Genomic DNA, 13,330 nt, shown 5'->3' with positions numbered 1-13,330 from the left:
TCAAAGGACAGCAAGAAATTTTAAACCAAAGGGAAACTCCAAGTGTTTGCAGAGCAAGATGGAAAAGGCTCATTCCTGAGAAGATTTAGTGAGATTTGGAGGACTCATGTAAGTCATCTTCATTAGTACTGCCTGTGCTTTATTAAGTGACGTAAAAACAGGCTGAATAATCCCTGCCGCTGCCACTGCTATCACTGTGAAATACAGTCTGTGTTATACAGAAGGTTTGTCATAGCGAAAAATACAAAAGGTACAATGTAAGCCCTAACTGAATCGCTGATTTGTGGTTTCAAAGGCAGCGAAAGCAGGAGAAAAAATGAAATTTTCATAGCAAGTGATGACATTTACACTGGGAAGAAGGATCCAAACTGAACCTAAACTTTTGTATATGTATTAGAATATTCCGACTCTCAGTATATTTCGAGATTTCACTAAATAAAGCAGTTTGAACAGTCTGTGCATGCTAATTTCTCCTCGCTCCATTTTTCATTAGAATATTTATCAGCGCTATGTATTTTTAATGTTTTTATGCTCTTTATTTTGAATGTTGCCTAACTTCTTCAGGTTCCTGTTTTAAGTTGCTGGCATCTACTATGCTTGAAAAGTTTGTCCTGGAATTGTCTGTGACCTGACATAACTTCTTTAAGGTGCTTTATTTATGCGTTCATTTTAAATCCTGCTCTTAGAGGAAAATAAATGAAAGAATGCATTGTTTTACTGACGTTGAAAAATTCTAGTAAGTTTTCCTTAAAGACTTTATTACAATTTGGTATGGGAATTTGGTATTTTGTAGGGATATTCCTTTCTGAATCTCTCTGGAAGTCCATTTGGTGTAGCTATGATAAGGGCTATTTGGTGTAGCCTCTGAAAAACTGTATTTCATGGTGTTCATCCATGTTCAGAACTGGATACTTGCAGAACTGGAAGACTTGCCTGGCCTGGCCTGGCCTAGGGGCCAGCCTGCAAATCCTTGCAAACACAGTTCTGGGCTGCTGCCAGCTGGTGGCAGGTTGTAGGGATGAGAGAAGCCATCTTGCCTTGCCTGGGCTTTTGCTGACCTTCGCTGCTCCATCTCACAACAAGGCAGAAGATGAGGGAACTCTCATCAACTGTAATAAGGCAGGAGAAAGTCATGCTGGCGTTGGGGTTGGGAGGGAGATCGATATAGACAGCTTTGTGAAGCAGTGGCAGGGACTGAGGGAGACAGGGCAGGGGAGGAGAGGGAAAGCGTACTCTTCACCTACTGTCGTCTTCACTGCATGCATCCATTTGGCAACTGTAAGTCAGCTATTACCTAGCTAGCAAGAATCTTTCTTATGTACTGTTTTGGTGTATAAAATTATAAATGGAATAAGCACCACTTTAAACAATTACGGTCTTTGCTCCAAACGGAGGTCTTAAGGTCCTTCTTGCTGCAGAATATTTTTCAGGATATTGACAACAATTCTCTTTCTCTATATTTTTAAACCATGATACCGCGTTACGTGTTGTGCATTATTTTATAGCACCTCTTTCTTCTTGGGTTCATTATTTCAACCAAAGTCTTGTAGTAACTGCTGATTACAAGTTCTAATGCCTAATCTTTCAGAGATAAAGAATCTAGTGTTTCACTTCTCCTTTATGTAAGCCTAATGTATCACAGACACAAGATGAAGCTTTTTGGGGAATGTCAAACATAATTATCCTGAAGATTAAAGCAGTCATCATATGAACTGAAAAATTTATTCTGTTATCTACAGTAAGGCCTTTGTGAATACCTTAAACACATACAAAGGAAATCCAAAACTGCAGCTAAGGTTATTACTAGAGGTTAATGTTTCATATTTACTCCATGAAGTTAGCAACACTATTAAACGAGGTTTTCATGACACAATCTGGTTTGCTATTCTAGGAATTGGATTTCTTCATACCTTTCCTTAATTTACTTTGCAGATAATCAGCAAAACTCCCTTGTGCATGCACTGTGCTGTTCCTGTGGGCGTCTGGTTTTAGACACGGCATATCTGCCCTCTGGAGCAGTACTACAGTGCATGGAAAATCTTCACATAGAGTCAAGCACATTATTGCACTTCTTGTATTGAGGACTGGCTAGGGAAGACTAGCCAGCTTGGACTGGCTGGTTTAGGGACCAGGAAGCTGAGAGGATACAGTGGTTCATGGCCTCACTTTCAAGTCCTGAGACTGCTTGCAACTGGTTGGGTAGTTCCCCTAAATTGTTTTAGGAGGACATTTGATTATTAGATGTGTGGCAAACTGTGCACTTCAGAACTCAAGAACAAGGTGAAAATGTGGACCCTATGTTGTCGTTGTAGGCTAACAGCCTCACCTATATTTTGTCCTGGCTCTATATCTGACCTAATATTGTTTTATGGTCCACTCAAGTAATTTTTTTTTAAATGGTAAGAAGAGATATATAGTAGCATTCTCATATTAACTGGTGCTCAGGAATGAAGACTATCTGCTCTGGTCTTCAGTTAAAAAATATCTTTTTTCCTTGCTGTTAAAAAAAATCTAGGGGATGGGGTAGGTTACCTTAAAATTCCACACACAAGAAAAGTATATTGTTTCCTATGAAATCCAAGATTCAGTTTTCAAAGGCATTATTGCACTACTGAATTTATACAGTTCTTAATGAAAAAAGCAAATACGAACCTTGCACTCAGGTTCAATGCAAAATAGGAATAGCTCTGCACTAACCAAAATCCCTTTAAAGGCCTTTAAAGAACCTGAGTATCTAAAACAGCAGCAGTAGCACATATATAGAAAAATTACTTACAAAACCTCACTAAAAGCAAAGTAAGTTCAGTAGAAGCAAAGTAACTGCAAATGTTTCTTCAAGTACTTTATAACAGAACGGGTGAGGGAAGTAATGAAGAACTGGTGAAATAAGGGAGAATCTATGTCATATTAAAGTAGATGATGCAGAATTGCCTGGGAAAAAATATGGTAATTGGAACAACAGAATAAAACACTCCCTCTGAAAGCAAGGAAGCAAACAAACAAGAAGAAAAAGCCCACATCTGAAAATGATAGGTTCAATTAGTATTTTGAGGTGTACCTATTACAAATGAAATAATTCAATAATGGTGAAATGGTATGTATCTCAGATGGAAGACTAGTGTGATAAAAATGCATGGCATGTTGTATTTATTATTTCTGATGTTTTAAACGTAATATTCATCTTTTTGCTCACCTTTATAGTAGAAAGAACAGCTGTTATTTACATTCTCAATACTTCCAAAAAGAACAACTAGACATACTCTTTTTCACACAAATGAAACCCCTTCTCAAAGGCAACATGTAGATTTAGCCTCTCTCCAGTACCATGAGATGTCAACACGTTTTGAAGGAATTCAGATAACAGCAACATAAATGATTAAGGGGCTGGAGAGTTTGATTTACGAGGAAAGATTAAAACATGTTCTGCTTAGCCAAATGACAGCTAATAATGCAAGGGGAGAGTAATGATAACAGCCTGCAAGTATTTAAAGCGTGAGCACACCAAGAAGAGCGTGGAAGTGTTTAAGGTGGCACAAGGTTTAAAAACATTGAATTGACATTCAAGACAGTGTTGTGTTTGTGTGTGTGAATAGGACTCATTAACTTGTGCAGCTTTTGTACAGACAAAATAGAACACAAAGACACAAAACCAAGAAAAAAGTACAAAGGTAAAAAGGAACATAACAGAGTGAAGAATGTATCAACTATGGCACAACTCCTCAATGCAGTATATATTTAAGCATTTAAGTTAACAAGATCAAAATCTAAATAGCAAGAACCAATATGATAAACTAGCAAGTTACTAAAGGAAGCATACATTAATACCCAAATAATGCAGCTAAATAATAAAAAAATCAGTTCACAGTATCTTTAAAAAAACACCAACCCTGAAAGTAGGGTTGCATCACTCAGTAAATTTTTTAGCAGATTTGACATTTACCGAATATCAGCAGTCCTGATTTGCCTCACTTGTCTCTCCCAGGTTAGATCTAGAGCAGAATCTCCACAAAGTTCATATCACAACCACTAAGGTCTTTAGTTCAGGTCTCACCCTGATTTAAAATGAGAACTGGACAAAGAAATGTAACATCACAAAACTTGGGACTTAGTTGAGACCATGAAAGCACAAAGATATCAGCAGATGGCCAGACAAGATGCTCAAGCAAACATTATCATTGGACTTTTACCTCATCAGTTTACACTGACAGTTAAAGATATCATCTCCCTTTCTTCCTGTATTTCATATGTGGGGAATTCTAGTGTTTTGTGAAGACAGATGCTCTCTGTAAATTTACTGGCAAACTATTTCACCTCTAAGGCTATATATTACTCTCCGTATACATGATCTGCTTTAAAGTAAGGGCAGTGTGCAGTCTAAAGTGCGGACAAAAACAGAGAACATTCCTTTACAAATATTATCGTGTGCTTCTGGATCTTTTAAAACCTAAATGATTCATGGATGAATCCACACATTATTTAAGTAATACTTAAAAGAAACTGCAGAACATTCACATACTCATGCATCTATACATACACTCACACACTCCCTCATTAGTCCAAATACTGTTTCCCAAAGACGTAACTTCTTGTTTCTCTTATCAGCCACCATTTATTTGCACAAACAGTGCACACAGATATGGTACCTACTGTACTCAGTTTTGATACTCACATACCAAAAGGGTTTGTAAGCTAAAAACAGGTATCATTGCCTGAGTACACAACAAACCAAAGAGAGAAAAAGAGACAGAAGAAACTCATTAGATGCTCTTTCATACGCTAAACCGGCTAGACCCTGCTTGCTCCTGGTGGCAGCTTTCTAAAGGCACCACTGTGGAACCTGTGTGACTTTTGGTGACATTTGAAGGAAAACTAGGAGACTTCTTCGTAAATCGGGGATACTGTTCAATACTCTAACCGTAAGGAACCAAATTAAAGAAAAACATTTAAGTGCTTTAGAAAAGGATATCAAAATGTGGCATTTTTACAAGAATGCTGATAAGATTACTTCAATCCTAATATACTACCCCTTTGGTCAAGTACTAAAAAGATTACATAGGTGGGCCAAAATAAAATACTTCAGTTATGTGAAAACTTCCACCATAGTTTATAGGAGAAAGTGGTGTACTCTTGAGCCTGGCTTACCTCCCTCTCTTAAAATAAGACTGATTCTAGACTGCTTGTTTGAAAATTGGAGTTGGTTGTGGAATGAGCAGCTGTCAGTGTACTGATAACAAATCTGAGCTTGTCTAACAGGTCATAAAAGTCAGAAATAAAACAAAAATATATTCCCAACGGTCAAAACTTAAATCTATGCTGTATATGAAAAATATACAAGAAAAATCAAAGGAGCAACTAAAATACAGGCTTCAAGTCCTTCAATATTAAAATAACTCTGACAGGCTCAGTCCTTACAAAATCGTAACAGCTCTGAGTAACAGTTAATGGGATTAGATTCAGTTACCTAATTAACCTCATTTCAGCCTAAATAACCTAGTTATTTGGTGCGGAAAACAAAAATATATAACAAGCCGCCTCCCCTCCTCTAACAAGAGATATAAGGTTTGAACATCTGGAAAATAAATCTACTAAACAACAAATTCTGGCAGCTAGGGTTAAAAGGAGGTAGAAATTTGCATGAGCTTTCAAAAGAAGATCTCAGATATATTTCCTGACAGACATGGAAAATTAATTCAGATCACAGAAATTATACTTTAGTTACATCCTGGTTTTTGGACTTGCAAGATTAAAGATCTTTTATTAGTTTCCATCTAGGGAAATCTTATGCCCTTTTCAAAGCTTACTGTGCCTGGAAGTGAGAATACGACGCAATTTTTTTCACTATAACATCAAATTAAGCTCTTTGCACACACCTATGCACATGTACTCGCTGCACTGTTTTCCGTAAAGTATTGCTAATCACCAGCCTAAGCATGGTCTATATCTAGTTCTCATACCTCCCTATCAAATATTAAACATACATCATACCAAATCCCTCTATATATTTGGAACCTCATCAGTCATATTGTTTTATCTGTAAGAGGCAATGCAAAGTAAACTTCAGCACATCCCCAGTTAAATCTTTGCTCTTCTACAAAGAAAGTCTAGGTTATCTAGAATTTTCTGAATATCATCCGTTCTTAAATCTTTCCACACTATGCGCCTTTCACTCGTCACATTTAACTTTATGCCTGTTGCAATGTTTTAAGCTCTGGAGAAGATTAGACATTTCGGCATCATTTTATGGAAAAAGTGACTTTTGCATTGTTTTGCATGGCGTATAAACACAAGCTTGAATGTGGGGAATGTAGTGAGCCTGTGAATCGTGCAGACGTTTGAATTTACTGTACATAATTATATATTCATAATATATTTATATATTATCTATTATATATAACTACACGCACACACACACATCTACATATTTATAATTACAATACATAGCTATCAATGACTATTGCCCAATGACTATTGGCAAACTACCTTGGAAAGAAAATGGAAGACCAGATGTTAACTCCTAATAGCTAACAAGCAAGGAAGTGCAAAAAAGGCTAAGTAAGTGTGAGGCTAGAGCTTGAAACAAAGAACTGAGCTGTGTATGGACTTCAATAAAAAAGTGCATGCAGGAATTGCTTATGTTCAGGAGAAATGCTGTACATGCTGACCCTAGATCCATTCTACCCCTCCTCTCCCGAGAACCTACATGCTGGATTCCTGCTCGGCAAAGAGTGCCCTCTTGTTTTGAACTGCTACCCAGTGTTACTTTAAACACTTGGTGCTTTTACAATTCCTATCAGAGCTCTCTCTCCACTGAGATTACAAGATCTTTCAGACTCCTGGCAGGAAATAAAGATGGTAATGGTGGGAACCTTTGTTTATGAATAGTGGCATTAAGTAACAGAAGGAAGGCCTCGAGCATGGTAATATACCAACAGTCTATGTAAAGACATAGTATGCACTGTGGATCTATGACATATACTTTCAGAAATGCTAAAGGATCTGCAGAAAATTCAGTCTAGCCTGAGCAAATTAGGGGAATAATCCAGGGGGCATTGTCCAGGTGAGACAGTCCCGAAAGGCAGCAGAACCAACGCAATTCATATGCCTTGCACCACAAAAGTCCAGATGAGGACTATGCAAAGTCATTTGCATGGTTCATGCTACCACAACAAAGACAAAGGTAGAAGGAAGATGTTTAATCTAAAAATGGACAGTCTGTAACTGTCTCAAATCTCTGAAGGGACTTCATAGTTGCTCTTCCATACCAGAGACTGCAGTAGCTTTTGAACAGCTATGTGGCTGCTCTAGGCCCTAATTCTAGGTTAGTTAGAAGAACTGCACCGTTTCACTATTTAAGGAGCTTTTCCATGTCAAATTCTCTACACCTATCTACGTCTTGCGCAGCTCCTTTAAGGCGTTTTTTTTACCTGAGAGACTAGCAGTAGAAAGCTAACATCGGAAGTGTCTCGTCTCTTCCTTCACAGTTTTTTTGCCTGTGTCCCATACTGCAGCTCACTGTTCTCTCATTTTATTCTGGCTCAATTGCTTGCAGGCCTTGTGTAAAGACAGGTCATTAAGACAATATAGGTTAAAAAATGGATATACTTAATGTGGATCATTTCAATGATCTATTTTACAGCAAACGCTTTAACTCCTGAAATTAGGAGGCAGTGAACTAGAGTTTGGGACTGCACCATTGTGACTCACTTTCAGCACAAAGCTCTCTTTCAGGCAATTACAGCTTTCGTCCTGTCTGTGCAAAGGTGAATCATAATCTGGCCAACAGAGTACACAAAGAAGGATACGTATTTTGCAAGTATAGCACATTCATGCATAAAGAAAACCAGGAATTGTTGCCTGAACTGTAAGCCAAACTATAAATCACATTTAAAAATTTACAGCATACATTTGAATGTGAATCCACGCTGAGATCCATAGCTAGAGAACTACAACTTTTAGGGATTCACATCCCTCTGTCAACATTGCAAGTAGGTAGATCTCATACAGGTATGTAAAGGGCATACAGAGTATACTACAGCTGACTGCTGTAGTACCAAGAAAGGAAAAATGGTACAGACATAGTAAGAACGCAGCACAGGTATGCAATTCTGACTAAAGGTTCTGTAATTGCCTAACTTCTTATGCAATTTGAGATAATTAACCATACTCACCTGGCTACAGGTTGAACAAACACTTTAAAAGACCAATGAAAACATGCCTTAAAAGCATACAAGAAAGAAAGACAAGAGATACAATTACAGACACTTTACATACACTGTAGGAGAAACAGCATAATGTATTAACTAGTGTATATGCTAACAGGAATGTGCTTGTGGCTTGTGAGCCCTGGAAGGTGTTACTGAATAAGGAAGCTTCATTCTAGGCTCTGGTTTAGATCATAAATTGCTTTTTGGGCAGCTAGTATGGTATGACAAGTATGGTATGTCATGGTTCATGACAAGTAGAACTAAGAGAAGTAACTAGGAAGATTTTCTTCCTATTTGGGAGGAAAAGGCTTGAAGTAGTGGAAATTATCAAAGAAAAACAATGAAGCAAATGAATGGCCAAATAGGTGTCAAGGAAGCTTTAGCAGAAGATGGAAGGGATGAACTGGGTTTGACAGTTTCTCATGGCCTGAGTCACAGCTTGCTATTGACCGCGTTAAGGATTAGGAAAATGAGCTGGAAAGACTCCCTCATTCAAAAGAAAAAACATGACCTACAGGGCGGTCCTACAGACCGCCCAAAAGGCCAGGCTTAGGCCAGAAGTACACCAGAACGCTGAAGAAACTTATGCAGGAAAATGAATGCTGGAGTTGTTATTTTTTGTCTCAGTGCGCACATTTGTCGTGTAATTAAGCAAAAAGGAACATTATTACAAAAATGTGCAAACCTGTGGTTAATTTACTTAAAAATTTTAGGTGCTTCAGAAAAGTGCAACTGTAGCTTAGAATGAAAACATGAGTTCATGGCCAGATGTTTGGCAAGCTAGTTGGGGTCAGCTCAGGACCCAGATGCCTGAAGTTGTACGGGGTGTTCACTGAAAGAGCCCATAAACACATTCAGGAAATGCTCTGGGTAGGGCAGTGAAGATCGAAAGGCTTAGAGCAAAGCACAGAGTTGAGGGGCACCGTCAAGTGGAATCTAGCTCATCCCAATAAATACTGTTGAAACAGAAAATGCAGTCCAGGGTTTTTAATAAGACTCATACGGGAATTAAATATGGAAAGCTCCATAATGTCCAGCAAAAATTTGAAGGGTGCATAGGAAACTGAGTCTCATTAAAAATGAATGGGTGACTTAAAAGGGCTTGCGTTTTTTTTTTTAATGAACTTATACTGCTTTCAACATGTAGTATTATGGTATAAGCTACACAATAGCACATGTTCTTTCAGAGTTAGATATGAAGCAATTTTCTCCCAGACAGGCTTCAGTCTGCATGTTAGCCACTATGGTTCTCTCAAGAGATGTGGACCATGTAATTAAAGAAAAAATAAAATTTGTATGGCACCTTCAAAACCAGTTAATTATAATCAGGTATTACAAATATGATGATAATTTAATCATAATGGTAAAGCTATTTTATAACACCACTGAAGAACAGAGTTACGGCTGCTTGGTTTTCTTACCTTAATATATTTGGATACTTTTTAAGAATAACCTTTAATTAAAATTTCTGCAGCTTGTAAATTTTGGTTGAGTGTTAACTGCTCCTCTGAAATGAGCTTTATCCCTTAGTTACAGATAAGTAGGCTCAGTTGATCCATTTTCTCCATTCTATTGCATGTTTTTTTTGTCTGTGAATATGAATTAGCCTTTTCTTGCTGTAGCAACTTTATCTTCTGTTTAATAAAACATGAAGGCCATTAACACTTCATGAATTAAACTACAGTCCACCTAAGTAGCTGCTATGATTTATGACTGTTGTTCACTCCAATAATTAAAAAGAGTTAGTAATAAATACAAATCAGATTTTTAGAACACATCTGGCTAAAGGCTGTGTAACTCTTTAAAATGTTGAAAACGAAAATGCTTTAAGAATGGTATGGGACAGGTATATGAGAAAGATGATATCCTAATTCTGCGTACTCCAAAATTTTTGCTACTTACAGCGTTAACCAGAATTACCCAGCACACAAGACATTTTTCCTGTTTCTCAAAGGCATGTTTTATTAATACATAAGTGTGTAATTGCTGAAACCTCAGGAAGATATTGGGCCTTTGAGTTCTCTTGATATTCACTGGACTGACTCAATGAGATCTGCTGTTCAAAAGGTATATTAGAAATAAAGGCAAATCCTGACTCCTGCTGTGTGAGAACATGAGTAGGGCATTGCTTGCTCAGTGTGGATATGTTTGGGGTGCTGAACAGGGCTGTTTTTCGCCAAAATAGATGTGCAGCTCTGTCCCTGAGGTTCTTTATTCTCTACTATGCAGATGCGAGGTTGTCTGCGTATTCATCAATTTGTAGTTACCTTGCTCATAGCACGTGGATAACAATTTGATGTTCAGGCTATAATTATGGCTACAGCGACTTCCACTTACCCCTTCTAAGAACTCAGCATACAGTCCAAAATACTTTCGGTACTGATATATAAGCACCAAGTGCTAAATGCTGCCAGGCATAATTCCCCCCGTTCCAAATGCTTGCCCCAGAGAAGGGGGAGCGCTGGGTCCGCGGTGTCTGCTACAAAGTGCGCTAGTGAGCGCAGGCTGGGCCAGCCATTACTGTCTGCCAGCCTGCTGTCTACCATACCCCTTCTCTACAGTTAGTCTGGGGATTGCCTGGCCCTGCAGTTCAAGGAAGCATAAAGGCAGCTGGAAGTCATTTGTGTCCCACTTCCTGGATGCGCTGAACAGAGCAGCAGTGCGGCTGATTTTCTGGCTCAGTTTTTTCTTTTTCCCTTCCTGAATGAATTACTGTTGGATAACAGTTAACCAATTAAAAGGCAAAAACGCAGAATGACCTGGCCCATTTTTCTGTAGCCAAAAGAATTAAATTCCAGAATCTCCTTTTAGTAAAAGTTCAAATAAAAACCTGGAAGATAATTTGTCGGAAAGAGAGAAAGGGGAGGGATGAACAGTAAGGTGAAAGCAGTAGTTCAAACCCTTATCCTGGAAGACTCACTGGGGCGTATTTACCATGTATTGCACGAGGCATTTTAATTCTAAAACTTTATTTGGGAGGCAGGAGGCTAAAGCTCTTTCCACCAAGACAGTGACTTGCTCAGTCCCAAGGCTGAACATACTTGAATCCCCTAAGCAAGGAATCTAGTCAATCTATCTTTACAATTTCTACAATATCTTTACTACACCGTTTACTACAGAGGAACTTATTTTGTCTTATATTATGTTGCTGTATTTTTAAGGGTTTGTTTTGCTTTGTTTAAGGAAAACAGGTAAGACAGATAGCTTAAATAACAGATCTCAGGAAATGAAATGATCACTGCATTTTTAGCTGAGCTGGCATGCACTTATATAACAACACAGTTTTCCGTTAAGAAAATAAGACAAAGGTAAGTTAGAGTCATGGGAACTGGTATACAAGGCACCAAAAAGCATGAAACCCCAACACAGACGTAGTAAAGATCTTCCAGATGTGGAACGCTTCCTATGGATCAGTGGAGTTAGCTTGACTTACTTAAACTATAACATTTAATCTGGAAAAAAAAAAAAAAGATATGGCTCATTTCTTATCTCTCAGTCTTTTAATATAACTACATGCAATTTATTTTGCTGAAGATTTTTATCTAGACTTGCTTTATGAAAAGATGTCTGCTTCTTATTTCTCAGAGTTTGTCCAATGTGGCATAGATTGCCTCTTTGGAAATGTCTTTGAAATGTATTGCAGAAGTTAGTATAAGTAGCAATTTCTTAGTCTGGAACCTCTCTTGGCTAGTTTTTCAATGACCAGCTATGCTTCCTCATTAAAAAAAAATGTTTGCTTACAACCGTAATACATACATCTTTGCAGTTTTCATATGGTGTCTGGTTATTACATTTATGTTTTTATATTTGTGTTGTATATGTATTTTTATGAGATATGCTCATAACTTTTTTCTTTTGTGGTTTATTCTGCTAAGGAATGCATGGATATATATACTAGGATGTATTCAGAACATTGACTGATTAATTGATTTATTTTTGCAAATTTTGAGCTCCCTGTAATTATTTCTAGAAAATTTCCTAATATTTGAAGGGACTTTTGCTTTTGCTGTAAGTGATAGGCTATACAGTGTTCTTAATTTGAAAACGGATAGCTGATACTGTTTCCTGGAGGATAGTGACTTCTCCATTGGAAATGTCACAAGACTGATTTGACATCTTGGTCAACTTTTGAATACAGGCAGCGCTATGATTTGGTTAAATCTTATGGAAATCAGTGTTGCTAATTTCAGTGAGAAAAGGATTATACTAACCCATTGCTCTGTGATTAATTTGTCTAAAATCAGGCAAACTGTTGGCATCCACAATATACTGAGGCAAGGAGCTACACAATTTATTTCGTCATTGTATGAAGAAATGCCTCATTCTGTTGCTTTGAACTTGTCACCTTCATTTGGTGTTCTCCCATTCTTCTATGGGAAAAGACAAGTGATTGCAGATAAACTTCTAGTGGTTATCAACACCAGGTAATCAAACATGGGCAACTTCTGTGTTGAGAGACAAAAAAAAAAGAAATGAGGTGTAAAAACTTCTACTGCCCAAAGGAACAGCAGGTATTTAATCCCTGACTCAAAAAGCAGGTAATGCTTCCATGCTGGCAGTGAATGCCACTGTAACTTGTGTGCTAGAAGCACTGGTACAGCCTGATTTTGCCAGGGATATTCCACTGCCTGCAAACTGGCATTTTTCCTACAAATGCTAGTCTCCCATGGGAGGCTTCTAGATAGATGTTTCAAAACATGGAATTAGCCTTACAATGAAACTGTAATGCTGATCCTTACAAAAAGCAGCAGTCTTAGATCTAAAAGGGTGACAAGAATTTCAGGAAAATTAATTGCTTTTCTGTGAGTCCATTTCAACTTTCCAGTCATTTTGCAGCCATAAATGCCCTGATATGATGCAAATGATAACATTAATTAAAAATAATTAAGTTTGCCTTGACACACAAAGTTTTGCCAGACCAGCCATATCAGCTATGAACGTGAAATACTGCCCTGCTGAAGACACGCTTGGGCTAACACAAAAAAAGTTGTTTGGATCAGATGACTTTTTCCACTCAAAGAGCTGGTATGAGCTATCCCACCAGAATTACTCTTTGCACTCTTCAAACACTCTGGGGTTTCATCTCCACTATGAGAGCCTCCCACGGTAACTACAACAGCACATCT

General features: G+C 37.9%; 1 protein-coding gene across 4 annotated transcripts in view; it reads right to left on the bottom strand.

Annotated features, from left to right (window-relative positions):
• Nucleotides 1-13,330, bottom strand: part of DLC1 (DLC1 Rho GTPase activating protein) — a 233,323-nt gene that overhangs the window by 110,369 nt on the left and 109,624 nt on the right. The window lies entirely within an intron of this gene.

Source organism: Struthio camelus, chromosome 4 (genome assembly GCF_040807025.1).
Source record: "Struthio camelus isolate bStrCam1 chromosome 4, bStrCam1.hap1, whole genome shotgun sequence".
In the NCBI taxonomy this organism is placed as follows: Eukaryota; Metazoa; Chordata; class Aves; order Struthioniformes; family Struthionidae; genus Struthio; species Struthio camelus.
The sequence above is the reverse complement of the archived record's forward strand: the minus strand, read 5'-3'. Positions and strand labels throughout refer to the sequence as shown.